The following is a 19,596-nucleotide window of genomic DNA, read 5'->3' as shown; positions in this document are numbered from 1 at the left end:
CCCTGCTAATGAATTTAACTAGCTTTACTCGGTCCAAATTATCCCTCCATTCGCCTGACTCACGTTAATGGCCCATATGTTTTCTCATCACATATCGTGGGTGTCCTTATTAACCTTTATATACTCTAATCGTCTTTCACAAGTGTTATAATTGGCCGTCTCCAGTATTCTTATCGCCTTTAGGTGTCCTAATCCCATATTAATAACACGCAACAGAAACGCTAGGAGTGCTAAACCGACAAAAAAAGCCGAACATATTTGGAAATCTCATTCACTTACTGTATGCATTCCGGCACGGAGCAGCCCAAGACATGAATGATTATTAACATATGGATTAAATAAATTACACAATAATATTCATGGCACTAATATGATCATAACGAAATTCTGTGTTCCGTGTGTTAACACGATAAATTTATAAAATCACCTTCGTTACTAAAACCCATGCAACTGGCGAATCGAGATTAATGTTCATTAAAGGAAGATAAGTGTAAGAAGCAGTTTAAGACATTTTTTTTTTTAACTTGCATGGCCCTGATAGCTTAAAATTACCTACAAAGAAAACTACAAGGCCAACACGACGGATTGGTTGATTAATTGCCTTTGTTATTTATAGCAAGAAAAAACGCACCTTAAAAAAGTCTAATTATAAATTAAGCTCTGTTCGAGAGAGAGAGAGAGAGAGAGAGAGAGAGAGAGAGAGAGAGAGAGAGAGAGAGAGAGAGAGAGAGAGAGAGAGAGAGAGAGAGCTTCCTAATGGAAACTGATAAATTAAACGTGGGGTATGAAAGGGAAGGGGGACGGGTGAGATAAAGGGTCAGGGGTGGGGGTTTGACAACCTTATCGCATCCGAGTTTGTCAAAAATAATTTCAAAACCAAAGGACCAACCATTTCACCCATCTGTTCAAACTCACAAACCCTTTTGTCTATACATGAAAAAGATATGTATTTAAAAAATCGCTAAAAAGAGACACCCACGATACTACGAATGTACAGTATATAAAAAATTAATTTACAAAATAAAAAATAAACTGCAGTGACTAAGAAGAACGAAGGGAGATGATTCTGCAGGTTACTGGAAAGGAAGGGAGGAACCATGATAGAGTCTGCAATGCTGTTTTACCTGGACCTGGGAGAGAGAGAGAGAGAGAGAGCGCTACATATCAATAAGCTAATGATGAAAGCTAAAGAAGTCGTTCACTTAATTAAATTCCGTTAATTTAAGAGCTCTTTCAACGTGAACATACTATTGAACTAGCTCTTTCACTGCTTGCGCAGTAAATGCTAAAAGCAACAGAACCGTTCAATATTCACCACTGAAAAATCAACAACGTTTGGTGACTATAGATGACTGTTCCGCACAATACAAATTACCACATTCATGAACAGAAAAAAAATGAACTTTGTTAAGCACAACCAAACCTTTGTGAAAAAAGATGAAATTGCAATAAGTTAATCTATAAATGAAGATTACCACATCCACCTAAGTTACAAGTTTACAGACATTTTAACAAAACCACTGGAACTCTTCATTAAGTGTTCTGCATGAACTCTCGCAGCATTAAAATATCTACTTCCACTTCGATCACATTCATACATGCACACCATGAATGAGTGCGTGTGTGCTTAACGACATACATATTAACAACAGTAACAAGACAGCAGCAGATATTTCTGCCTTACGCTGTCCAGATGTCACCATTTCCTAGGCACGAAAAATTCAGTAAGCATGCACTGAACGCGATAAAAACCGCTTTCGAATAAAGGGGCTAGTGTGTTACGCAACTACATATAAACGCAGCATGCAATAGCCTACTTCACTGAAGAAAAAAAATAGGAGCATGTATAGTGACGGGAGCAAGGCACGTGAACACAGGGAGCTGGACACCCATCATTAAAATACTAAATGTCATGAATGTCAAATTTCCTCAAGAGGAACGTGTCAGGATTAGGCACAAAATCAATACGGATTAGGCCCTGGAAGTGATAAGGCTCGCCACAAATTGCGGATTTAATGGGTACTTTCGTCCTGAAGTAACGGCACTAAAAACTTGATGAATGCGGCAACAGGAAGGGCTAAATTAAGCCTCTCCCCATACCCGCCCCCAAAATAACATGACAAAAACCTATGACCATTTAGAGCATTAGGCTTTAGCTACAAAATCTGTTAGAAAATACTTATGCTAATCCATTAGTTCATAGCTTCGAGAGTTTTCTTCTTAATAAAATTCCAAATGACACAAAATGTTCCTAGAAGTGGGTGAAAGGATCACCTCGTCATGGTAAAGTTTTGCTTCATTTACAATATTTTACAAAAAATCAATTACCCGTCGACTCAAAACCAGGCACCTAATTCACTACCTGAGTCAATAAGAGATATTGGATTAAAACAAGCTCATTTTTTCTGCTCTTTCCAAGATCGAACAGGGGTCTCCTCAGTTTCAAGTCCAGCGAGCTTCAGGGCAAGAGAGAGAGAGAGAGAGAGAGAGAGAGAGAGAGAGAGAGAGAGAGAGAGAGAGAGAGAGAGAGAATGATAAACACGTAATTTAATTTGAAAAATACGAGAATGGTTATAATAAATGCATATTTGGAATTTTTGAAAGAACGGATGGAGAGAGAGAGAGAGAGAGAGAGAGAGAGAGAATAATAATAATAATAATAATAATAATAATAATAATTCCACAACGAAAAGCAGGAAGGTGAATAACAAAAGTCCTCTCCGCCAGGACTATGGGATCGACAAAACCCCCTAACGCAAGGCAGACCTGTCACAGCCAAGGCGTTCATACATCACGCACTGGAACATGAAACAAGCAGGTGTGTGACAAGTCGCCAGCCACACCAGGCCCTCCTCTTCCCTTCCGATGTTGTTCAGTAAAAATAGGACATCACGTGTACAATCACGCGACAATATAAGAACTTACACAAGTGACGATTCAAGAAACACTGAATAAAGCTTCCACAATAATACGTAATAATATTTAATAATCATTTCTCAAATTCAAAGAAAAAGTAACTTATAAGTACGTACACAAGTTAACGATTCAAGAATGTTGGAATAACGCTTTCCTAATAATACACAATAAGATTTAATAATAAAAATTTCTCAAATTCATAAGAAAAGGAACAGATAAAATCCAGTAATTTTATCCTGAACGGGAAAGGTCTATCCCTCATACAGGTATCCCAGTGGGTAACTTGTGATGTAACAGAATTATTTAACAAATGAGCAACATTGCTTGTTAACAGGAGAAATATTCGTATGAGGGGAAGACGAATACGGTATCTACAGACAAGAAACAAAAGATTTAAAAAAAAATCATTATAAGATCCGACGATAAACACACAGCACCATTGTCTGAAAAGAGCAGATTTAAACTTTCTTCAAATCTTTCTGGTTATTTTGGAACTCTGAAACACGCATCCATGCCATACATATAAATAAGGCAAGGGTGTACGTGTAATTTATATTAACTCTGATCTTTGTCGACCAAAGAAGACAGTGAAAGAATAGGAACAAACGCAAAGTAGGTCACTTCAAAAATGTTAAACGGTGTCAATGCTACATCTTACTATCATTTCCAGAAAAAAAGTAAAAAGAATTATAATATTTCTGTGCATAAAGTGATATTTCAAAGTCGGAAAAAACTATAAACACACACACATATATATATATATTATATAATATTATATATATATATATATATAATATATATTATATATACTGTACGTATATTTTTGGGTGGCATAAAATCTCCGTACCCTTAAAACAGTTTCAACATGATTAGTTACAACTAGCCATTCTTGCGGCAATATATATCTTCAATGGAGAGAGAGAGAGAGAGAGAGAGAGAGAGAGAGAGAGAGAGAGAGAGAGAGAGAGAGAGAGAGAGAGAGAATTTTTAACGCATTAAAACCCAATTAATCTTCTTTTTACAACTTGCGTGTAGTTTAGCCTCACTCGTTTTGTTCCAAATGCAGCACTTCCTCCTTTTGTGTGAAGCTGTGCATTTCATTAGCATATTTACAATCAGTTGGTTAATTAGCATGTTAATGTAAAGTGGGAATTTAGCCTTTATTTGGACCGACAAAATTAAAACACTGCCCAACGAGTGTAAAATCACGCTCTACTTCTTTGGTTCAAACTTAAGCAAACCGCTAAGTCAAAAAACAAATTAGGACTGGTTTAAATGTGCTTAGGCAGCATACATACAAGCGCAATCAAAGCGGCATATCAAACCAATAGAAGGTGAGAAAACTGAATATCTAATTTGATTTTTTATTTCAATTTAATTAAAAATGGAAGAAATAATCCACATATTATAAGACCAAACTAGCACACACGCACACACACACACACACACACACAAAGGCTCTCCAGCCAAAATATCTTACCAATAACTATAATGTTGCATGAAACCCTGATACACACACACATATATATACATATACATTACATATACATATATACAGACACACACAAGCCTCTCAAGCCACAATATTCTTATTAATATCTAAAATGTCGAATGAAACCCTGAATACACTTGGATTTTTTTCAAGACGTTCTACAAACAGACCAATATTATGCACGAGAAAGTAAGAGGAGTGCCATGACCATACTTCTGTCAAATATTTACAATTCTGCCGTGTCACTACCGTAAACAATTTTCCCCTGGGGAACAACTCGTCCCTCCTCAATGTCCCTGAATACATGAGAGAGAGAGAGAGAGAGAGAGAGAGAGAGAGAGAGAGAGAGAGAGAGAGAGAGAGAGAGAGAGAGAGAGAGAGAATTTCTCTAAACCTGCTGGAAGAGATATGCTGTACAGTTCTTCTAAGCATTGCATTTTGTGCAAACACCGTTCACCACCATGTCACCTATTGCACAATCCAAAGGCTAAATATAAGCATAACGTCAACGATCCCCCAACTCCCGGCTTCCAATGCAAAGCTTGGAAGATATGCCTCTCTCTCTCTCTCTCTCTCTCTCTCTCTCTCTCTCTCTCTCTCTCTCTCTCTCTCTCTCTCTCTCTCTGTGCACATATTAATCCTACCTAACGATATGGACATAAGCAATTCTTTTAACCGACATGTTTCCAAGGGCACTGTGCTTCACTTATGTTGGTGGATCACACAATAAAATGGTCTGGTGGGCAAAGGAGCGGGCAAAGCCTATTATTAAAGGTGTATCATCTTGAAAAATTATTCGCCATAACATAACATAACATAACATACATACCATACCATACCATAACGCATAAATACAGCCATTATTACTCAATACATTCAGTATTCCGCAGTGTGAAAAAATATAAACATAAAATTCGGACGTGCCAATGTTGCCAGACGAGAATATTTTAGATCCACTTGACCTTTTAAGCTTGAGCACTTGGCAACTAATATTCTGTGAGGAGACTTTCCACACCCCAGGGAAATAACACCCATCACTCTGGACATGTCGCCACAACACCCAAAGAAATATTTTCAAGCAATCGGGGGGGGGGGTTGTTTGCATTTTGCCTTGGGACTTCGGAAAAGCTCAAGGTCAAAACCTTATTTCGATTATTTAATCTGGCGTGAAATTCGCATCCACGCAGGAGATTAAGTTTTGGTGGCAAATTCTTGTACGGAAATATAAAATCTTAAAAGCGAAGAACAAATAATTCAACCCATTCGGATTTGATAAACATTTTTATACATTAAATTCATAAAACTCATTTTTGAAGAAGACTAGCTTCTTCAATACATATAACTAGTCTACCTGATTTGCATATAACGTTCCCTCAAGAGAACCCTCTTCACCTTGGCACTCGAGAGGAAGCCCCTTTCCAAAGCTGGAACACTCTCGACACCAAGTGCAACAGACTCAACATAGAATTTAGGCCAAAGGCCAAGCGCTGGGACTTTGGAAGACATTCAGCGCTGAAACTGAAATTGACAGTTGAAAGGCTTGAAAGATGTAACGGGAAAAACCTCGAATTTGCACTACGAATTAATTATTAAAAGGGGTTGGGAAGTAAGATGGAAGACAGAGAATATGAACGATGGTACAGTAAAAGGAATGAAAGGGGTTGCAGCTAGGGACCGAAGGGACGCTGCAAAGAACATTAAGTAATGCCTACAGTGCACCGCATGAGGTGCACTAACGGCACTACCCCCTAAGGGGGACAGAGACAAGGGGAAGCAAGCAGTCACCCGGCCATTTCAAACCCATTGGTCAAGTTTGTCAAGACAGTTCCCTTCAAACATTACAGAATTTATACACATGGAAACAGCAGTAGCCATGACCATCCAGAACTCTTCGAAGAACCAACACTAGATAGTATCTAAATATCCTTGTGTGGAAGCACAAGTTTACGGTCACCTCAAGTGCTCTCAAGGAGGCCAAGAGAGAAACAAAGGATTGAAAAAACTGAAAGTTGTGGAATCTGAACCCTACGGATGAAACTGCAAGAGACCTTGAGTACAATGCCTGTAAGGGTCATGGTAAGTAAAAGGAAAATGTTTAGACAATTTCATTTGCCTTTTTTTTTTGTGCAGCGAATCTCAGCATACTGTTGTCTGTGTTATTCACAAAACATTACAAACAAATAAACCTCCATCATCATCACCGCCTCCAGCATCTTGTGAGACGAAGGGCCTCTGTAATATCTTGCTCCTCGTCTGTCTCCCACTTCTTGTGGGAAGGGCATCTCCCTCTACCTTCCCCACTATCTCATCTGCATATGAAACTTCCGTTATTTCTTTTATCTCTATCCTACCATCTGACTCACAATACTCTTCTTAAAAGATTTATCAAAAAGGAAAACATTACATATAGTTTCATGGTCATACCACGATTCATGTCCACAGAGTAACAGATCGAATTTGGATTTCGTATAGTTTAAAATTACTTTCGTGTGCAATTCAAATTTATTGAATTCCAAATCTTGTACAGCCTGCTGATTGTCTGATCAGCCTTTGTTGGAATTTCGCTAATTCGAACCTGCGTTGGATATTACCGTTCCAAAATATTTGAAGTATGAGAGAGAGAGAGAGAGAGAGAGAGAGAGAGAGAGAGAGAGAGAGAGAGAGAGAGAGAGAGATCTTTGAGAGCCTGCTGATTGTCTGATCAGAGAATTTCGAGAACCTGAGAGATATTACCGAGAAAAATATTTGAAGTATGAGAGAGAGAGAGAGAGAGAGAGAGAAGAGAGGAACGACTTACAAATGAGGAAATTCATATACTGTAACTGAAAGGTCTGAATACCCAACGATAAACGTAGTTCAGCGAAGGAGAAGCAGAAAAATAAGCAAGATCTCCAGATACCCTGATTCCTTAGGGTATGAGAGGCCGAGTAATACTTTAGTAAGTCCTTGACGCATCAGAAGAATCTCCATAGCATGAAAACGAGAACTTTCTTACGTCAGCCAAAGATGACCGGTAGTATGGTACCGTTGTTATACAATATCGGGTCCCCACCAGAATAAACGAGACCTCGATCATTAATATCCTGGGCTACCACTCGAGATACATGCGCGAAGGACGGCCGGGTGTCCATTAACATACAATCCCACACAGCTCCTCCCGGCACGTGACTTAGACCCAAAATCGACTTCTCTCCACACCACGCAATGCATAATCGTGTCTACTGTCGGGCAAAACACCTAGTGGACAGATCATCATCATACTGTCTAGCCACCTACCCTTGTTTCTGTCAACCTTTCCACTTTTTTTTTCGGGGACGATGCACAATGTCTGTCAACAATAATCTTGCAACAACGGAAAAAGCCTATTCTGCCGCTTCTCAATAGCAGGCGAACCTAAAAGATATTACAAAATTCAAAGAAAAGCCGTTTACAAGCACTTGAATACACAGGACCTACAGTATTCTTGCGCTTCTCAATACTGTCAGGCAAAACACTTAATGGACAGAACATACTACTGTCTAGCATTTACACAAGCATAGCCACCTGCCGATGTTTCTGTCAACCTTTCCACTTTTTTTTCGGGGACGATGCACAATGTGTCTGTCAACAACAGTTTTGCAACAACAACAAAAAAAAACCCTATTCTGGCGCTTCTCAATAGCAGGCAAAACATAAAAAATATTTCAAAGATCAGGAAAGTCCGTTAACAAGCACCTGAATACGCTAAACCTTACAATTAATATTTTTACTAAATATCTGTGAACACAGTCACCAGAAATATTCCAAAACTAAAACATCTGAAGACACTGCTGGTTAAAACATGACAACTTTTCAACAGCCAACGCATAATTAATCCGTTCTGTCAAAAGCTCTTCAACATTGTCTTCAACATGAATACAGAATAGTTTTTAGAACATGTATCATCAGTGCCAGCTGCAACAAGCGAGAGTTCAACGTCTCTAAGATGTTCTAATTAGGGAAAAGTATTTAAAACGCGTTTCTCTTTTTATGCGACACACCATAAACGCCCATAAAATATTTCTTAGCAACGAAAGGCACTTGGGCAAAGTGAATAAAATAGTAAAATTCATCGAAGTATGAACCTTCACGCTTAAGTTTTAAGAAGAGCATAACTAATTATTGAAAACAGAGCGTTTGATCTCTGCCTTCTAGAGACTCTACTAAAATTAACTCGACTAACTTGAGCAAAATGCATTTGAATCTAAATTTACAACGACGAGGAGGATCAAGCAGCCAAACGCTGGCGAATCTAAGCGGGTTAATAATGTAAATGGACTTGAAGTCCCCTTCGGTGGCAACAACCTTTCTGTTCGAAACCTGAAAAACTTGATTTGTAAAACACAGAGATCTGAAGAGGGCCACAGAATTTGAGATGTGGGGATGATGAAGGACTTGTCAAACCAGCAGACTTTCAAACTGTCACAATTACAACTGTATCTAAGGGAATATCAAGCAATGCCGTGTAGCAAGGGAAGTTGTGTCCACGTACGGTAAAGCAGCTACATTAATAGCCAAGCCACAGGGATCCTCTTCCAAGAGCTTTCATGGGTTACAGCTAGATACAATAACAATACACACAAACGCGGAAATATACTACTTCATAACAGGACAGAATTGTCATTCTGAGACGTACAGTACCGAGCAACTCATGCCCCTGTTTACTATGCCCAATGCGGCTTTGGCAATTTTGTAACATAACAAATGAAAGCCTCTCACTTTTTGTAACTCGAGACACGTGATGTGTAAGTGAAAAGTTACTTCAAAGGTACAACTCACGATACAAGAAACACGTTTGTTTGCTTTAGCTATGGTATAGTAACATACTAAATTGTACATGCCATTAATTTTTTTTAAGCATACTATATAGATGTTTGTAACTGTAATTAACACACTGCAAATGTGTGAAATTGTGATTTTAATTTCTTCCCTGGTACCTAGAGCTAAAGACGTTTTCTTGTTCATTTTTTATACTAACTTACAGTTCAAAGCCTCAAGAGTAGTGGACATGTTCACTCTGGGCTACATAAATTTGTCCTCACTAGTTATTACTACTTCTAATGACGTATCCTTCTTGACAGGATCTGATTAAGGATTTTCAACCCATTTCTTTACTTTTGCATAGTGAAAAAATCATATTACTTAAAGTGATTTTCGAATCACAACTTTTCACTTAACACTGCCTTTCTATAAATGAAAACAAACAGATTTCTGAAGGATGAATGATTTTTCTGAACAAACTTATTTTTGTTCACCATGAAACCTGAGGCAATCCCACGTAACACCTAACATACAAACAATATCTCGCACTCTCAGGCAGCACTTGACAGTCGTGTTGATTTTATAAAATGCACAACACTTCGAACAATGGTAGGATGCTGAAGGAGCCAAGGTTCTCAACGTGGTCTCCTCAACAAAAGGCTTTGAATCTCATAAACGCAAAGTCTATCTAACACCACAACAACAATGACGAGGAACGAAAAGATTATGACACCCAACCTAACTTCAAAAGTGTAACTTGATAGTGAGCTTTCAAACAAGCGAGCTTCTCATACAGGGATAGAATGGGATACTGAAATGAGGAGGAAATTCTCTCTCTCTCTCTCTCTCTCTCTCTCTCTCTCTCTCTCTCTCTCTCTCTCTCTCTCTCTCTCAATACTAATAAAGGAATTGAATAACCTAACCCTTATCATCACAAGGGTAAGTGGGGTACTTAGGACCAGTATCATTCTGAGAGAGAGAGAGAGAGAGAGAGAGAGAGAGAGAGCACTGACTACAAGAGGAAGTGTTATCAGGTCGAAAATGTGATCGCTTACACTGTCGACAGTCAAGTAATGCAAGACAGCTTTAGGATATTCAACAAAGCTTTTATGTCATAGGTGGGAGTTCCACAAATTCGTTCATATTTTTCTTCTACTGGTAATTTATAAATGTTAATTTCTTGTGTCATTTAATAAAAATATAAGTACCAATTACGGTGATGTTAAAATGACAAGCATATAGGGTTCCTACGTCAGTAACTAAACAAGAAACAGGAGCAACTATAACAATCACCCTAAAATTAGTACAAAACGGACACCAGCTGTAAATATGTCTCCCCAGACAGGATGTTTGGATCAACGACAACACCAAAAATCCTGACAGCAGAGATATTAAAAGACCCCGTGGCTTAATTTCCTTTCTGGCTTCATTTCGTAAGCATGTTAATTTTTTTTTTTTTATTATCTAAAGTCACGCCAGATTCTTGGAGACATTTCGTCACCACGAAACACTCCCCTGATCCATATCAGCTCTATGGCAACACCGTCAATAGAAATCACGAACGTTTCACGTACTTCCACGGTACCTAACTTTCTAGCTCATCCGAACATCTAGACAGTAAATGCTAATAATAACAACAACAACAACAATTATTATTATTATTATTATTATTATTATAATATTATTATTATTATTATTATAGTAGTAGTAGTAGTAGTAGTAGTAGTAGTAGTAGTAGTAGTAGTAGTAGTAGTAGTAGTAGTAGTAGTATAGGTGGAGCTTGCAACTGATAATTTTCACAACTTGCAGCAAAGAGAAGTACCGAATGAAAATTCACATGTATTTTACCAAACTGAAGAAATCAGTCAAGAGTATAGAATGAAGAAACACAAGAATCCAGAAGGTACCAAATGGAGGACACCAAAAAAGAATACAGAATAAAGCATTAAAAATGAAACAGCAATATGTTTCTGTGAAACACTTCAAAACGTGCACCTCCTTTACTTGCAACTAACCCAAAAGCGACCAGCATTGAAAGCAACAACAATTCGCTTAAGTCCCACATGCTTATAATCGCACTACCCGTTGGTCCCCCTCCCCCTCCCCTTCTCAACCGGTGAGGCCATACTTCGCCTCCCGGGGGGGGGGGTAAATAATCTATGTAAATGTAACACGATGACTCAGAGGACAACGGTTACGACACAAATCGAACAAACGCAGAACGAAAATGAGTGCGAAAACAATATCTTTATTGCTGTATACATATTGTAAACATGAGGGAAGGAACGGAGGTTAATTATGAAGGAATATCAATTATTTGTACAAAAACATTTGCATCATAATGTACGAAGCACGAACCAAGTCTGTTAAAACATCCGCGAAAGGGAGAGAGAATATACAATTTAGGCCGAACGCCTTGCACTGGGACCTATGAGGTCATTCTGGGCTGAAAGGAAAATTGAGAATAAAGGGTTACAAAGGCGTAACAGGGGGAAAACCTCTCAGTTGCACTGTGAAACAGTTGTTAGATGATGGAAAAATGGAAGAATATGAATGGAGGTACAGTAAAAGGAATGAAAGGGGTTATAAGCTAGGGGCCGAAGGGCCGCTGCATAGAACCTTAAGTAATGCCTACAGTGCACCGCGCTTGAGGTGCACTGACGGCACCAACCCCCTTACGGGAAAACATCCGTGAGAGGAAAAGAACGAGAGAGCACTGAGGAGAAAACGGTGCCCTCAAGATGTACTCCGAGATTACTGTACCGTAAGGAGTCTACGGCTATATATAGATCCCTCTAAGTCTATTCACAAACAAGCAGCTGTGTCTCATGTACCGATGAGTAATCTCCCGTCTTGAGAGAGAACGATTTCCTCGCACAAAATGGAAGTCGTCTCAGAAACAGACACACACACATCCGGAACAGAACCTGACATCATTTCTGTATGTGTGAAGTGAAACGTCCCCGTTCAATTTTTACTTCTCCAAAGACACTGAATTCTTGTTTGTTTGGTTATCAGCTCTAGGAAGCAGGTCTGACGTCACGTCTGAATACAGATATACATTTAGTCGTCTTCGTTGGCCCTTTAGATTCTAATGTAAGTACCGTTCAGACTGTTTCGATTTCTATAAACTGGGAAGGCACAAATGAATTAATATACTTTGAATGTTTTCATCCACACTCTAACCTCCAATGTGCAGCAATAAGGTAATTTGATTTTTTGAAATTCAATTTCATTGCTCAGATTATGATGGCCGCATGTAAGACCATATATTATTCTTAGCCATTTACAAGTTTTTTCAAGCAAGTTAATCCTTAATCCAAACATGTTATTCATTCTTAGAGAGAGAGAGAGAGAGAGAGAGAGAGAATCACATGCATGGTTGCCGTCCCGATTTGATGGTAAAGACCTTGACGAATCAATGAATGTAAGCCCAGTGGTTTTTTTTTCTTATCCTCTCCACCACAGCTGCAATCCACACAAGTCGACTAACAGCTAGATACATTACTCACTATTTAGGTTAACAGAGGCATACTGGATTACTGAGAACTATACCATCTGTTACTCCGTCACGAGAAACGAACACAGGTCCCCCAGAGAGAGAGAGAGAGAGAGAGAGAGAGAGAGAGAGAGAGAGAGAGAGAGAGAGAGAGAGAGAGAGAAAACACTTCCAAGTGTCGTTCCTCCATGCTGTAAACATTAAAAAGTTGAGTCAGCCAAGACAGCAGCACTTAACAATGTTCACATGCGATTCATAATTCTCCCTAAACGACTCACACGGAACCAGCATATTAACGTGTATTAACATGTCTACAAGGATGGAAAAATATTCACCAGCGGTTTCTTACCCTCGGGACTTTCGTGCTTGTAATTTTCAAGTTGATCGTCCATAAGCACATTTTTTGGCACTTAGGTTTAGTGTGAAATTAGCAGAATAGCGCTGAAAGGGAAATTGACACTAAGGTGGTTTGAAAGGTGTAACAGGAGGAAAACCTCGCAGTCGCGCTATGAAACAAATGTTAGAGAGGGTGAAATGTCAGATGGAAGACAGAGAATATGAACGGAGGTACAGTATACACAATGGATATGTTTGCAGCAGGTGCCGAGGGGACGTTGCAAAGACCCTTAAGTAATGCCTACAGTGAACCATATGTGGTGCACTGACGACACTATCCCCCTACGGGATCCAGTGTGACAGGGAACAAGGTCCTTGTCCAGTATGACAAAGAACCTGACACATCTTCCTAGCCCAGGCCCGAATATAATCGGAAGAATGTGCGATATGTCTGCCTTCTGAAAAAAGAAAGGTTATAAGAACTAGATGAAAAACAGACGGAGGAAGACAATTCCTAAACCTGGCAGTAAAGGGATTAAAAATCCCTAAACCGCGTCATTGGAAAGCTACCTATTTCCGGAATGAAGATGGTAGGAGGTGGCTAAACTTTTTGCTCATTTTCCACAAATTTGTCGTAATTGCAGTCACGTATATTTCACATAGAGTACATTTTACAGTGTGTGCCATTGCGTTTCAAATTACGCGAATTCTTCAAGCCGCCTCCAATACTGGCAACATGTTTGGAGAGATCTGATTGCTAAAGACGTCAGGAAAAGTGTACGAGCGACTTGATCTTTTAACCAAAAGAGAAAGCTATGACAAAGCATCTTTTTAGCAAAACACTCAAGTTCTTTATAAACATCTATTGCAAGTGAACATTCAAACATCCTTTCATGGCTATCAAGCTAACAATTCAAAGTGCGGAAGTCATTTTCATACCATAAAAATATGTATATATATATATATATATATATATATATATATATATATATATATATATATATATATATATATATATATATATATATATATATATATATATATATATATATATATATATTACAGATTCATTGATGAAGGATGAGACAATCTTTTTTACATTCTAAGAGAGAGAGAGAGAGAGAGAGAGAGAGAGAGAGAGAGAGAGAGAGAGAGAGAGAGAGAGAGAGAGAGAGAGAGAGAGAGAGAGAGAGAGAGAGAGAGAGATTCAACGCTGAAGGATAGGAAATAACCTATTCCAATATTAAACATTAGGCAGAAATGTCCCAGGCATCTTTTAATTTTTACTTAAAATAATAAAACAAATCATGATGTGAATATATCAGTCATCAATCAGAGAGAGAGAGAGAGAGAGAGAGAGAGAGAGAGAGAGAGAGAGAGAGAGAGAGAAGAGCCTGAGAAAATTTCCAAATACACAAGAGAAAGATACTTTCCAAATACCCAAGAGAAAAGTTAAAATACCCACGAAAGAGAATTTCAAAATACCCCACAGAGATCATTTCAAAATACCCAGAATAAAATTACGCTACTCCCCAGTGTTTTCAAGACTAGCTAAATTGTAATCCCATAAAGAACAAAATAAGAAAACCCGATCTTCTCACTCTTTCTCAACAGTTGGGTCGTCAGCTTCTTTTTCAACTCTCTTTCTCTCACACAGCTGGGTTGCCCCTCTTCTTTTCTCCCCCTTCATTCTCACACAGTTGGGTCGCCCCTTCTTTTTCTCTTCTACTTTTCTCACAAGTTGGGTACACCCTTCTGTTTCTCCTCTTCTTTATCCCACAGTTGACCATTCTTTTTCTCCTCTCTCTCACACAGTAGGGTCGCCAGCTTCTTCTCCACTCTCTTTCTCACATAGTTGGGTTGCCCCTCTTTTCTCCTCTCTTTTCTCACACTGTTGGGTCGCCCACTTCTTTTCTCCTCTCTTCTCAGCTGGCTCGTCAGCTTCTTTTCTCCACTCTCTTCCTCACACAGTTGGGTCGCCCGCTCTTCTTTTTCTCCTCTCTTTTTCTAAATTAGCTGGGACGCCCACTTCTTTTCTCCACTCTCTTTCTCACACAGCTGGGTTGCCCCCTCTTCTTTTTCTCCCCTTCATTCTCACACAGTTGGGTCGCCCTCTTCTTTTCTCTCCTCTCCTTTCTCACGCAGTTGGGTCGCCCCCTTTTTTCTCCTCGTTTTTCAACAGAACTGTGTAATCTAGCTAATGGTTTGCAATTGCAAAGCTGACTCATTATCCCATCCATTCATCTTCATCACGCAATCAAAAATGAATACACATTACATGAAACCACACTCCTGTCCCTTGCTTCGCGATTAGATTTTAAAGGGCATTTTATTCATGAATGAAAATACTTACGAGTACTTTGAAAAACTGAGCATGCAGTACCCACACACACACGTTCATCACGTCACAAAAACACCGGGAAATTTTCTATTCACAAATATTAAGCTACAAATTTCGTTAAACGACATTGGTGGCTTAACATTTGTATGGATGTGTATGTATAATATACATACACACACACATTATATATATATATATATATATATATATATATATATATATATATATATATATATATATATATATATATATTCTCAACACACACACACACGTGCGTGTGCGCGTTATTAACACTGAAGATAAATACAGTAAGATCATAAACATCGGGCTCAATTTTACCTCTTGACTTTCAAGTTGTCTCCTTGAACAGAATGACGATTGTTATATCTTTCTTCTCCACACTTTGTTTACTCTATAACCTACTTTTAGAATTCTCATAATTGTACCTGTATGACGTGTTACGATAACATGAAACTACTCGGTACTTTAATTCAGAGAGAGAGAGAGAGAGAGAGAGAGAGAGAGAGAGAGAGAGAGAGAGAGAGAGAGAGAGAGAGAGAGAGAGAGAGAGAGAGAAAATTTCAAAATGCCCGAGAAAATTTCCAAATACACAAGAGAAAGATACTTTCCAAATACCCAAGAGAAAAGTTAAAATACCCACGAAAGAGAATTTCAAAATACCCCACAGAGATCATTTCAAAATACCCAGAATAAAATTACGCTACTCCCCAGTGTTTTCAAGACTAGCTAAATTGTAATCCCATAAAGAACAAAATAAGGATTCATCGCTCTCCGAACCCGGCCCCCTTCATCTTCTCACTCTTTCTCACACAGTTGGGTCGTCAGCTTCTTTTTCTCAACTCTCTTTCTCACACAGCTGGGTTGCCCCCTCTTCTTTTTCTCCCCTTCATTCTCACACAGTTGGGTCGCCCCCTTCTTTTTCTCTTCTACTTTTCTCACACAGTTGGGTCACCCCCTTCTGTTTCTCCTCTTCTTTATCCCACAGTTGGGGCGCCACCATTCTTTTTCTCCTCTCTCTCACACAGTAGGGTCGCCAGCTTCTTCTCCACTCTCTTTCTCACACAGTTGGGTTGCCCCTTCTTTTTCTCCTCTCTCTTTCTCACACTGTTGGGTCGCCCACTTCTTTTTCTCCTCTCTCTTTCTCACACAGCTGGCTCGTCAGCTTCTTTTTCTCCACTCTCTTCCTCACACAGTTGGGTCGCCCGCTCTTCTTTTTCTCCTCTCTCTTTCTAAATTAGCTGGGACGCCCACTTCTTTTTCTCCACTCTCTTTCTCACACAGCTGGGTTGCCCCCTCTTCTTTTTCTCCCCTTCATTCTCACACAGTTGGGTAGCCCTCTTCTTTTTCTCCTCTCCTTTCTCACGCAGTTGGGTCGCCCCCTTCTTTTTCTCCTCGCTCTTTCTCACACAGTTGGGTAACTGTGTAATCTACGAAATGCTAATGGTTTGCACTTGGCAAAGCTGACTCATTATCGCTTACTTGGACAGCTCCATTCATCTTCATCACGCAATCAAAAATGAATACACATTACATGAAACCACACTCCCTGTCCCTTGCTTCGCGATTAGATTTTAAAGGGCATTTTATTCATGAATGAAAATACTTACGAGTACTTTGAAAAACTGAGCATGCAGTACGCATGGACACACACACACGTGTGTGTTGCGTATACACGTCACAAAACACCGGGAAATTTTCATATTCACAAATATTAAGCTACAAATTTCGTTAAACGACATTGGTGGCTTAACATTTGTATGGATGTGTATGTATAATATACATACACACACACGCATATATATATATATATATATATATATATATATATATATATATATATATATATATATATATATATATATATATATACACACACACACACACACGTACGTGTGCGCGTTATTAACACTGAAGATAAATACAGTAAGATCATAAACATCGGGCTCAATTTTACCTCTTGACTTTCAAGTTGTCTCCTTGAACAGAATGACGATTGTTATATCTTTCTTCTCTATTATCACACTTTGTTTACTCTATAACCTACTTTTAGAATTCTCATAATTGTACCTGTATGACGTGTTACGATAACATGAAACTACTCGGTACTTTAATTCAGAGAGAGAGAGAGAGAGAGAGAGAGAGAGAGAGAGAGAGAGAGAGAGAGAGAGAGAGAGAGAGAGAGAGAGAGAATCTTATGAATGGCTTCACCCAGGTGGGGCGAGGATTTCCGCGTCAAGAGGCAGTAAACGGGGGAGGGAAAGAATGATGTAAAATGTGGAAAAAATCAAAGCTACAAGCTAAATATACCAACCATCTTTTACATACTTGTGTATAAAATTACTCCATCTGTAATAATGAAGTGGCTACAAAAATACTTTATCCACTGTTGATAGAGCATAATTACGCAAATTAACGTGCAAGCATATTATAAGAAAAAAGTTCAATCAATTACACTAGTTAGAAGACTGAAGAAAATTACGTAAGAAGGTAATGGCAATCTCTCTTTCAGCTTGTGAAAAATAGATGAAGTTAATCTCTCTCTCTCTTTCTCTCTCACATCGTGTATGTGATAGTTCTCTCTTTCTCATCTTTATGTAAACTTTTGACAATAGCCGCCGCTAATTCTCAAAACTACCAAACAAATAACCCAATTTCCGACTGAACAAGGCATTCAGAAATTGTGAAAACCAACGAACCAACAACACCGGTTCCCATCCTCTCAAAACGTTGTTGTTTCGGGGTGCCCTCTAGCTGCGGCTGACTCAACTACGAGCGTGTTCATCTAACCGACATTCCATCACACACTCGGAACGCCGCGGCGACTTTCTTTAACTGTATCCCGAGGATCCGACTAACTGCAAGTGTGCCCAGCGATGCTGCAATCGAATGGTGACCACAGGAGGTATTGGTTAAAAATAAACAATGAAATTATACTGCCTACTGGTGAGGAGAGCTGTCAGAAGCTCTCTCACCAGATTCTAAAACAGTTTGGCAACATCAACAATGGGTGAATCCACTTTTCATTACGTGGTTCATATTATGAGAAGTTAGCTTGTGCAGTAACAACAGAAATGACGTCATTATTCTTAGGATTTAAAAGTATCAGGAACTACCTTTATACTACCTTGTAAAATTAAGTTAAGTTAATTTACACCACAAGCCCACGAGCCATACGTTCAAACACCGACGGGTCCAAGAAACGTTGCTCAGGCGGTTATTATTATTCTCTCTAAGCATCTGAACAACACCCTTCCACCACTAAGGCACTCAGCCAGTTGATCCACCTATCAGCTTTCAACGCACGTTGGAAAAATACTTTACTCGCTGACACTACTATTGTCTTTATTTGCTTTACTGCTGAAAAGGATTGTTAATAATTTCAACAACAATTTTGCCGATATCTCGGTAGTAAGGTATCCAAATTTTGCCATACACCACGTGGGGACACGAGGTTACCGGGGTGCTTTTTAAACTCTTTTTAAACTCCTTACAGTTGCTGTTAGTAAATAATGTACAGTATCGTTACAGTAATTGTTAATAATGTACAAATTTCAAAGGATACATCAAGGCAGCCTGTGCATTTTACTTAACCATTACCGACTAATTCACCAGTCAACATGTCACAGTGCTACATAACCAAACAACTTAACAACGCAGTTCCAACAACAAACTTAATTTTCACGGTAGAACAACATAATTAAGACGAGCCTTGAAACGAGAAAAATACAGAGGAGAAAGCAAAGTATCTCCGGTCCATGACTTTTTTTAAAAGATGGAGATAGAAAAAACAAACAGGATGTGTGTACTTGGGAATAACAATGTTGTCACATCCCTTTCCCGAGAGAGAGAGAGAGAGAGAGAGAGAGAGAGAGAGAGAGAAATTCTAGGTACGCTCATCAGGGATGAATTACTTATCATGTAAGGCACAAACTATTACGGATGCACATATAATTATAAAAGATTAACTTATGGATCATACCATACTTATCAATAAATATTTCTAACCAACTGCTATTGCCGTAAAATCCATAATGTACAGACATAAGAATTTCAGATATTTCTTCAATTTTCCATAATCTAATACATCCACTGGCTACTTCTAGTTCAAAGCAACCTGCCTACAGTGTTAGATCATGTGAGACTTTTAGGATAGCCAGAGAGAGAGAGAGAGAGAGAGAGACTTGGCTCAGAATCAGATACACCAAAGTAGGT

At 38.9% G+C, this 19,596-nt stretch overlaps 1 protein-coding gene across 15 annotated transcripts in view; it reads right to left on the bottom strand.

The window, feature by feature from the left end:
* Moe (Moesin) overlaps nucleotides 1-19,596 on the bottom strand; it is a 169,949-nt gene that overhangs the window by 64,896 nt on the left and 85,457 nt on the right. Inside the window, exon 1 of one of the 15 annotated variants that reach the window (XM_067105149.1) lies at nucleotides 18,081-18,249. The exons of the other annotated variants lie outside the window; for them this stretch is intronic. The gene's annotated coding sequence lies outside the window, so the exon portion shown is untranslated. Of the gene's footprint in view, nucleotides 1-18,080; nucleotides 18,250-19,596 lie in introns of those variants that run through there. 15 annotated transcript variants of the gene reach the window in all.

The sequence above is a fragment of the Macrobrachium rosenbergii genome, chromosome 6 (genome assembly GCF_040412425.1).
Source record: "Macrobrachium rosenbergii isolate ZJJX-2024 chromosome 6, ASM4041242v1, whole genome shotgun sequence".
NCBI classification, from domain to species: domain Eukaryota; kingdom Metazoa; phylum Arthropoda; class Malacostraca; order Decapoda; family Palaemonidae; genus Macrobrachium; species Macrobrachium rosenbergii.
Note: the sequence above shows the minus strand (reverse complement) of the source record. Positions and strands in the feature narration are given on the sequence as shown.